This window comes from Mirounga leonina, unplaced genomic scaffold (assembly GCF_011800145.1).
Source record: "Mirounga leonina isolate KUSES-001 unplaced genomic scaffold, KU_Mleo_1.0 Mir_173, whole genome shotgun sequence".
Lineage (NCBI taxonomy): Eukaryota > Metazoa > Chordata > Mammalia > Carnivora > Phocidae > Mirounga > Mirounga leonina.
The window spans coordinates 61,778,536-61,790,585 of NW_023270447.1; the positions used below are offsets into that span (position 1 = coordinate 61,778,536).

The 12,050-nt window shown below is 48.4% G+C and overlaps 1 protein-coding gene across 5 annotated transcripts in view; it reads left to right on the forward strand.

Moving 5' to 3' along the window:
- The first annotated feature begins 10,507 nt into the window (after window positions 1–10,507).
- HIVEP3 (HIVEP zinc finger 3) overlaps window positions 10,508–12,050 on the forward strand; it is a 447,252-nt gene continuing 445,709 nt past the window's right edge. For 2 of the 5 annotated variants that reach the window (XR_004681690.1, XR_004681694.1), the window contains exon 1: window positions 10,803–11,692. The gene's annotated coding sequence lies outside the window, so the exon portion shown is untranslated. Of the gene's footprint in view, window positions 10,631–10,802; window positions 11,693–12,050 lie in introns of those variants that run through there. The other 3 variants (XR_004681692.1, XM_035018861.1, XR_004681691.1) reach the window with 3 other exon arrangements.

Consider the following 12,050-nt stretch of genomic DNA (forward strand, 5'->3'; position numbering starts at 1 on the left):
CTGTATTTGGTCATTAGGAAATAGGAACTTTGAAAAAGAAAAAGCAAAGGAATCACTTTTTTTCTGGAGAAGAGAAAGTTGAACTGTCACCAAGGGGCATTCAGTTTATAAAATGCTCCCTTGCATCCCAGGCCCTTCATGTTAATATAGATACTGGCAATTTAATTGTTGGTCAGCCCCAAGCAGATTGAGAGCTTCTAGGGAGCAAGGACTGTCTACCTAAGTCTTATTCACCCTGGATCTCCAGTGCCTGGCATGTTGAATTGAGAAATATCTTAATGAATGAACCACAGAATTAAAAAAAAAAAAGATTTTATTTATTTATTTGACAGAGAGAGAAAGCACAAGCAGGGGGAGCAGTAGGCAGAGGGAGAAGCAGGCTCCCCGCTAAGCAAGGGGCCCAGTGCGGGACTCGATCCCAGCACTCTGGGATCATGACCTGAGCCGAAGGCAAGCGCTTAACCGACTGAGCCACCCAGGCACCCCGAACCATAGAATTTTACTGTCAGCTCAAATAGTCTCAGAAATCACCAATTTCAATGGCTCTGAAAGAGTAAGTGTACTTGGGATGAGGGGTTGGGCAGTGGTGGGTGGGAGGCAAGGTTAAGGAAGATGAGATATAAATGGGGGTGACTTTTTTGAAACATATGCCCCGCCCCCAGATCCACCTGCCACTCTGGCCTCCACATGGATATCAGGATCCAGTGAACATGAACCTTTATTTTGAAAAGCTCCATTAGGTGACCCCTAGCCCAACCAGGCTGAGAACCACTGGCCAACACCTACCTGCCCAGCCACCCCTCCAACCTCCCTGTTTCCAGGACTCAGCTCTGTGCTTGTCACGGGACAGATGAGCAAATGAATGTCACAGGGGAGACTATTCAGAAGTAGTAATAATTTGCCCAAGGCCACATATAGTCAAGTCTTGACGGTCCAGGCACTCAACACAGAGGATCTTCACAGAAGAAATGTTGACTGTATTTTTTCAACATCTTCCCCACTGCCCCCAAAATTTGGCCTGAAGTTGAAAGCTCTCACGTGTGAAAGAGGATGCATGTCAGGACTTTCTGGAAAAATGGAATGCCATTAAACAATGGGACCAGCCCTCAGGGGAAGAGTGGGATTCCCTTGCTAGATCCTCCACTGAAGTGTTAAAATGTGATAGACACTCACCTTTCTAGGTTGATTAAGATTAAATGCAACCTTTGTGGAGGCAAAGAGTGACCTAGAAGCTATTTAATGGCACGAATCACACCACAACTCCATCATCCTCACTGGGAAATTACATTGCTACTGTCTGACCTGGGGAAGAGGTAGGAGACATGAGTGCTCCATTGAATCCTGGCTCTGTCACCTACTAGCTGTGTGACCTTAGGCAAGTTACCTAACCTCCCTGTTGCTTCTGCTTTGTCATCTGTAAAAGGGGATAATAATAGCATTTACTTCATGGGGTTGTTTGCTGGGATTAAATGAACTAATATATGTAAAACTCTTAGAACACTGTCTGGAATGCAGTAAGTGCTATCCAAGTGTGAGCTCTCATTAGTATTATTGCAGATGGCATACCCCATGGGGAGATGAGGCTGATATTAACTTTTTTTTTTTTAAAGATTTATTTATTTATTTGAGAGAGCGAGAATGAGAGAGAGTACATGAGAGGGGGGAGGGTCAGAGGGAGAAGCAGGCTCCTCGCCGAGCAGGGAGCCCGATGCGGGACTCGATCCCGGGACTCCAGGATCATGACCTGAGCCGAAGGCAGTCGCTTTAACCAACTGAGCCACCCAGGCGCCCCTGATATTAACTTTTGTTGCTTGTCTACAAAGCTGGGCATTATTTAATAGATGAAGTAAAGACAAACAATTGAAGTTGTCTTAGTTGTATGACACTGAATCAGACGGAGCCTCCTTGTGAGACAGAACAGTTTGTTTTCCTAAGCACAGTGCTGATATAAATGATTTCCTTTGCATTTCCTGAATCCTAGAATCTTAAGTAGTGGGAAAGGGCTCACAGTTCATCTCAGCCTGAATAGAGAAGAAACTGACTTGCCCAAGGTTGCACAACCAGCGTGGCCTGGTCTCCTAATTGCTATCACAGCGCTCTTTCTGCCCATCACCATAGTTACAATAACTCAGTCCATGGAAATGCAGTTTATTTTCACATCTGCAATGTTTAAAGTGAAACACACACACACACATACACACACGAATCAAGGTGCAGACAGTGCTTTAGTTTTGCAAGGAGCCATCAGCATTTAATTGGAATGCACCATGCTTTCTGTTTTGAAGGGAGGTCATAGGGCTGCAGCAACGTACCAGGGTCCCTAGTTGTAAGTAACAGAAATAAGCTCTGGCTAACTCGAACACTCAAGGAATTTATTGAAAGGATATCAGGTAGCTTGCGAATTGAAGGGAGGCTGGCAAATCAGGCTCAGAAGATATCCAGAACAAGAGGCCAGGCAGCAGCTACTACAGCCAAGGTCACCCCTCAGGGTGAGTGTGGTGAATGTGCTGCCAGGTGCGGCTGCCCCTGGATACCAAGGCCAAAGCCCCACACTCCACCTGCTGCCGCCGCCAGTGAACACTCATCCTTGGGCTCGACTGTCATAAGCAGTCTCTCACTTCCTCTGTCTTTGCATCACTGTCTGTGATTCAAAGTCCCAGAAGGAGCACTCTGCTAGCTGAGCCAGATGTCGGAGGTCGGGTGTGGTTGGCAGGTGGGGGTGTGGGGCCAGAGGGAGGGTCTCTAGCCTTCCCACTCTGGGTACTGGGAGGAAGGTCCCTCCCCATAACCAGGATTTACAGAGGAGGACACTCTCCTCCTTGGAATTCTCCCCAATAAGAAGGTGATAGAATGCTGAGTAATCACAAACAAAGGAACAAAAACAATAGAAAAATACATGACATAAAAAAAAAAAAAAGAAAAAAATCCAGGAAAGAAAGGTGTATGGCCCAGACGCCTGCCCTTCTCCCCTTCTGGAGCCAGCGTCCTCCACTTGGCCTGTTCTCTGCCTGCTCTTCTTCGTCCCCATCACTTCCCCATGCTGAACGAAACAGATGCTCCAAGAAGGAGTTCAAGGTCAAATGATTCTCCTAAAGTTCCGCTTACTTCAGTCACCACCAGATTCATGCTGGAAACCTTGAGCATCTTCGGTCTCCCATTAACATAAAATCCAACTCCCTGACTCATTTTTTTTTATGGTGATAAAATTCTCATAACGTAAAAGTCACATTTTTAGCCATTTTTAAAGTGTACAATTCAGTGGCATTGGGTATATTCACAGTGGTATGCAACGATCACCCCCATCTAGTTCCAGGACATTTTCATCACCCCAAAAGGAAGCTTCATACTCATTAAGCAGTCATTCCTCATCCTGCTACCCCTGAGCCCCTGGAAACCATGGGTCTGTGTTCTGTCTCTACAGATTGGCCTATTCTGGAAATGTCATATAAATGGAATCATATGCTAGGTAACCACCTTCCTATTAATCCTCCGCCTCCTCCTGCTACAGGTTCTCCAAGACCTGTCTCCTCCCTACCTCTGAAACCTCATCCCAGCCCACGACAGGGAACTAGCTACGGCCCCTCAACCCTTCCCTGATGAAGCCACAGACGGAAGAGGGAGGTCGATGCATCCGAGCAACCATTACAAAGACAATGAGAATCCCCTGGGAAGACAGAACGTAGTTGTGTGTCTCCGTATGATGAGCAAGGACACAGAACAGAAGGGGGCTGGGTAGGAGGTGGGTTGGGGTAGGCCAGGCGACAGCCGCTTAGTTGAGTTGAATTCTTTCTCTTTCCCTAGGCCGGTCACTGCCCACTCCTTCTTTTCAAGGCAGAGAAACAGTGGGGGCACATTAGTGCTGGCTGGGATGGTGACGTATGGCAGGGCGGCGATGGACTAGATGGGGCAGGTAGTGATTCGAAGCAGCCCTACCAGCCTCTGAGTGTTCCTTCTTCCCCCACTCTCCCTTCCATTGTTGAGGGAGAACACTTGAGCAAGAGCAGTCCCCGGAATTGAAAGACAGGGTGGTTTCGGAGGCACAGGGTTGTCTGGTGGGGAATGTGCAGTACATAGGTATCTCTGAGCTCAAGTTACAGGGCTAGAGGCTCTCCTCTCTCCCCATTCTCCACCCCGACCCCCCTCTCAGCAACCTAGCCAGAAAGAGCACCACCTATGGTTGTGCTAAAAACCACAATTGCAGCCTGCAAGAGAATGCCTTAAAGAATTTAGGTGTGCATTTCTCTCATATATAACAATTCTGAAATCTGCCGGCACCTCTGCTCTGTGTTGTCATCCAGGGCTAAAGGTCTCTGTCATCTTCAACATGGGGCTTCTGAGATGTCTACAAGGAAGGTTTGGTAGGCCAGCTAGGATACAATGCCACACAAGGCTTGAGAACACATGGGTAGGAACCACAGGTAAGCTCAGGAGTGTACTTGTGACTCTTACAATTAATATTCTGCTTAATGCAGCTTTGTTTCCATCTCTGTGATCTTGGGCTTGACAGACTTGGGGTGTTGATTCCTGAGAGAAGCATGTTCCCACCAAGAAACATGGCCATGGTTCTGATGAACTGGAAGCTGAGCTTGTCCCTGGCCATTTTGGGACTTCTCATGCCACTGGATCACAGGAAGAGAAGTCCTGGCTGTTGGAGAGAAATGGGGTTGCTCAGTGCAATAGAGCTGAGAAGACTGTGTTTAGTACCAGGGGATTCATGGAGCCACTTCAGTGGAAACTGGCAACCCAACCCAGAGAGGATGAGTAAGGGCTCAGTTATTTTGAGATGAAGATTTGGGGCTCCCCACCTGCTGAGATGCTGTAGAGGGTAAGGTAAACATAAAAGGGATCATGAAAGAAGGAAGCCACGATTATCAGCTCTGGCCTCATGACAGGCTACAGAAGGGGAAGATAGCAGCTGTACTTACTTTATTGATTCTTTTTTTCCCCTAATTGATTCCCCCCACCACCCTGCCCCTTTTCCTACTACTTTGTATGAAGAATACAAAGGTAGCTAACCTCCCACCAGGGAGGACACTTGAGATGACATCACCAGTAATAATATAGTGCCTTACGACACTTGTTTCTCCCTGTGTTTGAGATGAGATTTTCATCACTCAAATGAAGAGCAAAACTAGAGGCTGGGTGGCCAGTGGGATGGAGTGGACCGATTCTTCTTTGTTAATGCTACCGGGTCCGTTCTCCACCCTTCTCTGCTTTATTCTTTCCCTGGGAGGCTGAGCACTATGGACTACATCATCTGGACTCCCTTGCTGGCAGGTTTTCTGTTCAGGTCAGCCGATGATAGGCACTTGCAGATTAGAGAATGGGAGGAAGGCAAGAGTTCAAGGTGCTTTTTCCCTTCTGGCTCTGCTTTGAAGCCATTCCTCTGGCAGGATCTCTGCCTGACTATAGCTCCTGCTAGACATCCTCTCCTCCACATTACCCCTCTCCTGTTTCCTCTGCTGCTTCTTCATTCTCAGGGGGTGGTAATGGTTTCCTGCTGCTGTTGGTATCTGGGTACCTTCTCCACCCCCCAAATAGTCCTTTCATTCAAGTCTTCACTTGAGCCATATGGGGCAAGCTCTGTTTCCTGCTGTGACCTGACTGATCTAGTGTCCGTTTCCTCCCCCAGCTCCTGAGCTCTTGAAGAATAGGAACATTGTCTTAGTCATCTCTGTATGCAAAGGTTATCTGGTCATAAAATGTTAAATGAATCAATCAAAGCTGTGCTGAAGATCTGTCTTTCCCCATGAATTTTGCAAAGCCAGAACAAAGAACAAACTTAATCAGCAGCATGTTCTTAATTTCTATTTCCAGGAAAGCAACCCCGGTTCTTTCCACATCACCTCTTCCTGATGTTCCCGGTGCCTGCCCTGGTGTCCCAATGCAGTATCGGACAGGGACCCAGGCAATGCTTTTTCAAATCAGGATGTTGATTACAATTGCGTGTCCAGATACATTATTCAAAATGGGCTACATGTCCCTTGTGTGAAGCTTTTGCACATAATTGCTAGTGCAGTGTATCTGACAGTTTGTTCGACCCTTCAGGCTTCTGAAGGTGCTTAATCTCTTTTATTAAGTGACTCTGCTCCACTAAATAACCATCCTGGTCTCCTTCCTCTAGGCCTTGTTGCTACAGATAAACAAATCTGTGCTCTCGAGTTGTTGGCTAATACATCATCATTTCCAACTGATTGAAGGTGGTCAATGCTCGGAATGCAGACATGGGGGGGATGCTGGCAAGTTAAATGTAGGATTCAGATATCAGATCCGGGGAGAGAGAGAAGGTGCAGGGAAGTGCTCAGGTCAAAGAGTGGTGGAAGAGGTCAGCATCTGAACAAAGGGTCTAAGGCCATGGGCACCATCATAAGAATCCAGTCTTCTAAAGCAGGCCTACCATATATGCTTCCTCCCCAGACCACCCCTCCCTCCCTATTTTTAGAGTGTAGAAACAAGTGGCTGTGTGTGGGGGGAGGGTAGAGATCTGGGTAACTTCTGGTATAGGCAAAGATTAAGGATTTCTGTTTATATTTCTAGTTTCAGTTATCTTTTGTTGGATTATATTGGAGAGTCTTATTTTCCTTAGTGCTTACTAGTGCATTACTGGATAATGCACTTAAATTTTTATGAGTATATTTACCCTTCAGAGAGGTATAGGATGTGAAGGCTGGCAGAATTCTTAAAGATTATTCATATTATCTTTATTTTATTTATGAGAAGATAGAGGCCCAGAGAGATTGTTAAGTGCTATTATTAGGACTACATAAGTAGTCCTAATATAACTGGAAAGTATGGGGCAACAGTTTCAGGTGTTGATCTGGCTGCTCACTGCTCAATAATGTAACTGAGGTTCTGTTTCATTTTAATTTTCCCATTCTGCCTTCCTCAGGATTCACGTACTGTCTGGCAATCTAGTCTCTATGTTTGTGGTCACATGTGGTTGTATTAATTGTAGACCTTATATCATTGACAGGGGCTACAGCAGGGGTGGCAATCTTCTTTTTGTCAGAAGTCCTAGAAAATATCTTCTCAAATCTCATTGTCTTGACTGGGCTTCATATCTTCCATGGAACGGATTTCTGTAACCAAAGAGATGGGATAGAATGATTGCTTTAAGCCAACTAGGCCTAACTCCTGGAGTTTGGAGTCAGGTTAAGCAAGACTACTTGGGTTAGAGTGCAGAAAAACTGCGTTTCCAAGGAAATGTGGTTCTGATGGTGGTGCAATAAAGGAGTGGGTACTGGGGAGGCTGACTGGGCAGGGACTCACCCAAGGTCAAGCAGCTGGTCATGGCCAAAATGGGACTAACACCCAGCTCTCCTCCTCAGCATTTTTGTGCATGGATGGCTACGCAATCCCATTTGAGGTAGTACGTGTTACACAACAGATGTCTAAATGAAACTATGGGTTTGCTTGTAATATTCAGTTTATTCTTTGGCTATGATTACAAGTAAGTACAAAAACACACCTTGCCAGTTAGTCACAATAATGAGTACAATTGTCTGAGTTACTTAATTTTGCATCTCATTAAGCCATGAAGGCTTTCAAGAGAAATTGAGTAGATTTTAGAGATGAGAGCCATATCATTTAAATAAGTGCCTTTTAGTCTTACTGAGGGTTTAACCACCTTCTGGAACATTTTTTTGGTATTGGAATACAGTTTTTGGACAACCTGTATGAGATGCCTTAGGCCTGGATTTTTGCTTTTCATCCTTTAGGGAAAAATGCTTGTTAATGTCCCTCAAAGAGATCTCTTTCTCCTATTCAGGAATCATAGAAGCAAAGAAGAAGAAAGGAAGAGTTCTGAACACCCACCATAGGCCAGGCACTGTGTTAAGCTCTAATGATATAGAAAGGAAGGCTACAGCCCCCAAGGAACTCCAAGTTTAGTAGGAGAGGCAGATAATTAAATGGATAAGTAAGATACCACAACAGTAAGTGCAATAATACGTGGAAGAATAGGGTGCTTTAAGAACACAGAGGAGGACAGAATGTTGGGAGCAGGGAGAACCAGGAAAGGTTTTCTGGAGGAGAACTCCTTAAGGGAAGGTTGAAGTTAGCTTGGGAGAACAGGGAAGGGTATTCTACACAGAGGGGACTCATGAACACAGAGGCATGAAATCTTACAGGGTGTTGCCATGGATGTCCCAGTAATTCAGAAGGGCAGAAAAGCATGGGCAAGGCAGAGAGTGGGGAGAAAAGGTGTGGGAGAGGCAGGCAGGCAGGAGCTGGGATACAGAGCTTGGAGGCCTTCCAATGGGTGATGGGACGATTCTAAACAGTTGTAGGTAGGTAAGGACAAGTTTTGTGTCTTAGACGTATTTCTGTATTGATTAGATTCTGTGGTTGCAGGCAACTCTGGGTAATTTCCAAAGAAGGAATACTTCAGAGAACACTGAAGGAAAAGCTGCAGCACCCAAGCTCTGAATGGAGCTCCCAGGGCGGAGATAGCAGGAATTGCCTAGGACTCTCCTTGGTTGGGAACAATCAGGTCCAACCACTTTCAGTTTTTATGTGGCTCTGCCTGGGATTCAAATTCCAGATGAAGACTGTCATATTGCCTTAGCTTGAGGGCACACCTAGCCTGGGTCAGGTAAGGTCAGCATCTTGATTGACCGTCTCACCAAGCCTGTATCTAATGGGGGAGGGTGGGTTCCTAAAGCAAGATCAGGGTGTTGCTAACATGAGAAAGAGGAATGAATGCCAGCTATATCAGCTAAAGCAATGGGTGTCCACTTCCACAGCTGTTTGGAAGCTAGATTTGAAGGGGACAAAAGATGAAGGGAATCAGAAGGCAAAAGATGATGGGGGTATGGATTAAGGCTGTGGTGGTACCAATGGAGAAGGACTGTGGGATTTAAGAACACTTATGGGATAAAAATTGTTGGTTGATTCTAGAAGAAGGAAGAAGGAAGAATCAAGGATAGCTCCCAGGTTGTAGCAGGCAGCAACAGATATCACTACTGGAGAGAAGGTACAGAGTAGGGGGACAGAAGATGACAGATTGCTTAGGACACACTGAGTTTGAGAAACCTGTGGGGCATCAGGTGGATGTTAGAATCTGAAACAGTAATTGAACTCACAGACATGGACAATAGAACCTAGGAAGAAGTCACAGAAAACATCAATATTTTAAATAGGCTTGCCAAGGGAAAGGTCAAAAGACAGAAAGAATGGAGAGGAGGAGGAGAACCAGGAATGTTCAGGGTCACAGAAAGCTTCAGGATTCAAAGAGAGCGGAGATTTCAGCTCTGGTACCAGCAGAAGCCACATTCTAGGGAACTAATATATAAATGGGAGATGAGGAAGGAGGGGTAAAAACATGTAGGCCGCCATTGCAAGAATCTTGGATGAGAAGGGGTAGCAAAATGCTACATTAGCAGTCGCTCCCTATTTTCTCTTACTCCCAGCCCCTGGTGGCCATTCATCTACTTTCTGTAGATTTGCCTATTCCAGACATTTCATAAAAATGGACTCATGCTGTGTGGTCATTCATGTCTGGCTTTCTTCACTTAGTTTTCAATGTTCATCCATATTACTTCATTCCCTTTTATGGTCCAGTAATGTTCCATTGTATGGATAAACCAAAATTTACCCTTTCATCGAATGGTGGACCTTCTAATTGTTCCAACTTTTGGCCATTATGAATAGGCTGTGAACATCTGTGTACTAGTTTTTGCGTAGGTATGTTTCCAATTTCCTTGAGTACACACTGAGGAGTGAAATTGCTGAAATTGCTGAATTTATTCTTGCTGGGAGAGACTTGATCTTGTTTACAGGCTGAGGGTACTGGAACTTGCGCAGAGGGAGAGGTGGGAGATTCGGAGAGGGGGCGGGGGTGGAGGAGGTAAGTGCTGGAGGAGAAGGGCCACTTAGTTCAGCATCACTCACTTTCTCTGTTGGCACAACCCTAACGCCCTAACCTCGCTTCTCAACTGCTAGACTCTCTGCACACACACGACCCTTGCTGACCAGGGAGCGAATCCAGCGCGTGCATAAGGCACCCCTGGGATCCATCGCAGATGCATCCGGGCTGGTGGCTCGTTTTCTGTTGCAGATCACAATTTTGGGGTCTCCTCTGGTTAGACAGAGCCTGGCTCATTCTGGTTTGGTTTTCTCCCACAGATTTGTCTACAGGTGAATAAGGACAACCCACTATGTAGTCTGAGTCTGATTCCTGGTTCCTCAGGCCATCCAGGGCTCCCAGCCATCCCGGATTAGGAAGGACGCCGGGTACCCACCGCTGGGGACCTAGAACGCCAGCACTCGTGCGTTGCCCATCGCCGCCACCGCGCACGCGCCGCTCCCTGCCGAGGAGGTGGGGGAGTGGGCGGGGCGGGCGGCTCTCAGGCCAATCGGAAGCGAGCGCCCCCGCCCCCCCCGGTTGGTGGACCCAGCTTGACCCCGGCTGTGGGCGGAGGAGGCGGGGCCCGGCGCGCGGCCGCGGAGGGGGCGGGGCCCGGGGCCTGGAGGCGGGGCCTGGGGCTGTCAGTCCCGCGCCCGCCGCCGCCGCCGCAGCCGCCGCCGCGGTTCCTTACATGCCGTGGCCGGGTGGCTGCCAGCGCTGCCGCCCGCCGCCCGCCGTCCCGGCATCCCGAGCCGCCTCCCGCCATGCCGGCTCGGTGCGCAGGTAAGGCTGGCCGCGCTGCCGAGTCCTCGCGCCCCCTCCTTGGCATCGGTCCGCCGCGCGGGCGCCCCCTCCGGGCTCTGTCAGCGCCGCGGCTCTCCTGGCCGCCTGGGGGCGGTCCCGGGGGGCGGGACGACTGTCCTCCCCAACCCCCCACAGCCTCGGGCTCCGCGCCTGCCGCGGGGTCCCGGGGCCGCGCCTCCGCCGCCGGGCGTGGGGCCGACGCTGAGCACCCCCTCCCGGGCCGATTACACAATCGCAGGGGCTGGGGGCGGGGGTCCCCTCCCGAGGCCCGGCTCCACACCTGTCCCCGCGACGCGCTCACGGGCAGAGGGCAGAGACCCAGCGCGACAGCGGGGGCCCGGAAAGTTTCACTTTGTGGTCGGCGTTTGTTGACATCCCAGAGATGCGGGGAGATGGAGGCTGAGCCGCGAGGATGCGCCTGGCGCGCAGCGTTCCCTTTGCCCCGGGGTGGCTCCGGTCCAGGTTTCCCTTCCAGAAGTCCTGCCGAGAGCCCTGCCCCGGGGCCGGAGGCTGCTGCAGGGCACACGGGTCGGTCCGCCTTGGTTAGCGAGCCCTGGCCCCAGGATTGCTGCAACTGGGGACAGCTCAGCTCTTCTCCCTTTCCTAATTTAGTATTGACATTTAGACCAGGTAGGCGAGTTTCCTTAGCGTTTCCCTGACAGTTTATATTTGTGAGGTGCTTTGCTATCCCTGATTAGTTAATTAACAAGGTGGGAAAGCAAAGTAGATCCTGAGACGCATGGCTAATGCCTTCAGTCTAGCAACTCTTTCAGAGCCACTGGGAGCTTTAGGCTGTTTGCCGTGAGATGCTTTGGGCCAAGGTGCGGCGGGGAGAGCTAGCTATTCAGTGTCTTCCGGTTGCCTGGCAAGGTTTTGGTAATAAATGGCAAGGCTTTCTCTGCCTCTCCTTGCTTATGCTGTTTATTGAGGGTCACCAGTCTATGGTGAGTTATTTGATCTTCTTCACTTAAGCAAAGGCGGTTTTAGAAGTATTGCTGAGGAAGTAGCTAAGGAAAACCAACCAACCAACCCGAGATTCAGGTAAGTTTGGATACTTCTCTGCTTTACCAGGTTACCCCTCCTGTGCAGAAAACTTTGGCTCTTCTTGTTCTTTCCCCATCTCCCTGTAGGACTGTGCCCAACTGGGTTGGTAATACAGCTCCTCATTTAGTACATAGACCTCTTGCTACCTGTGGTTTACAGACCTGCCTAGGGACATCCTCTACGAGTGGGCTTAATTAGCACTTTTATCTGCCCATTAAGCAATACAGCCTGAAATCTCTTGTAATCAGGCACTGTTGTAGTTGAATCTTTAATAATATCTAATTCATGTTAATTGTGTTCCTATAATAATCTTTCTATTAGCATGCCAGTTCCCCACCACCAGTACATTTAGTAT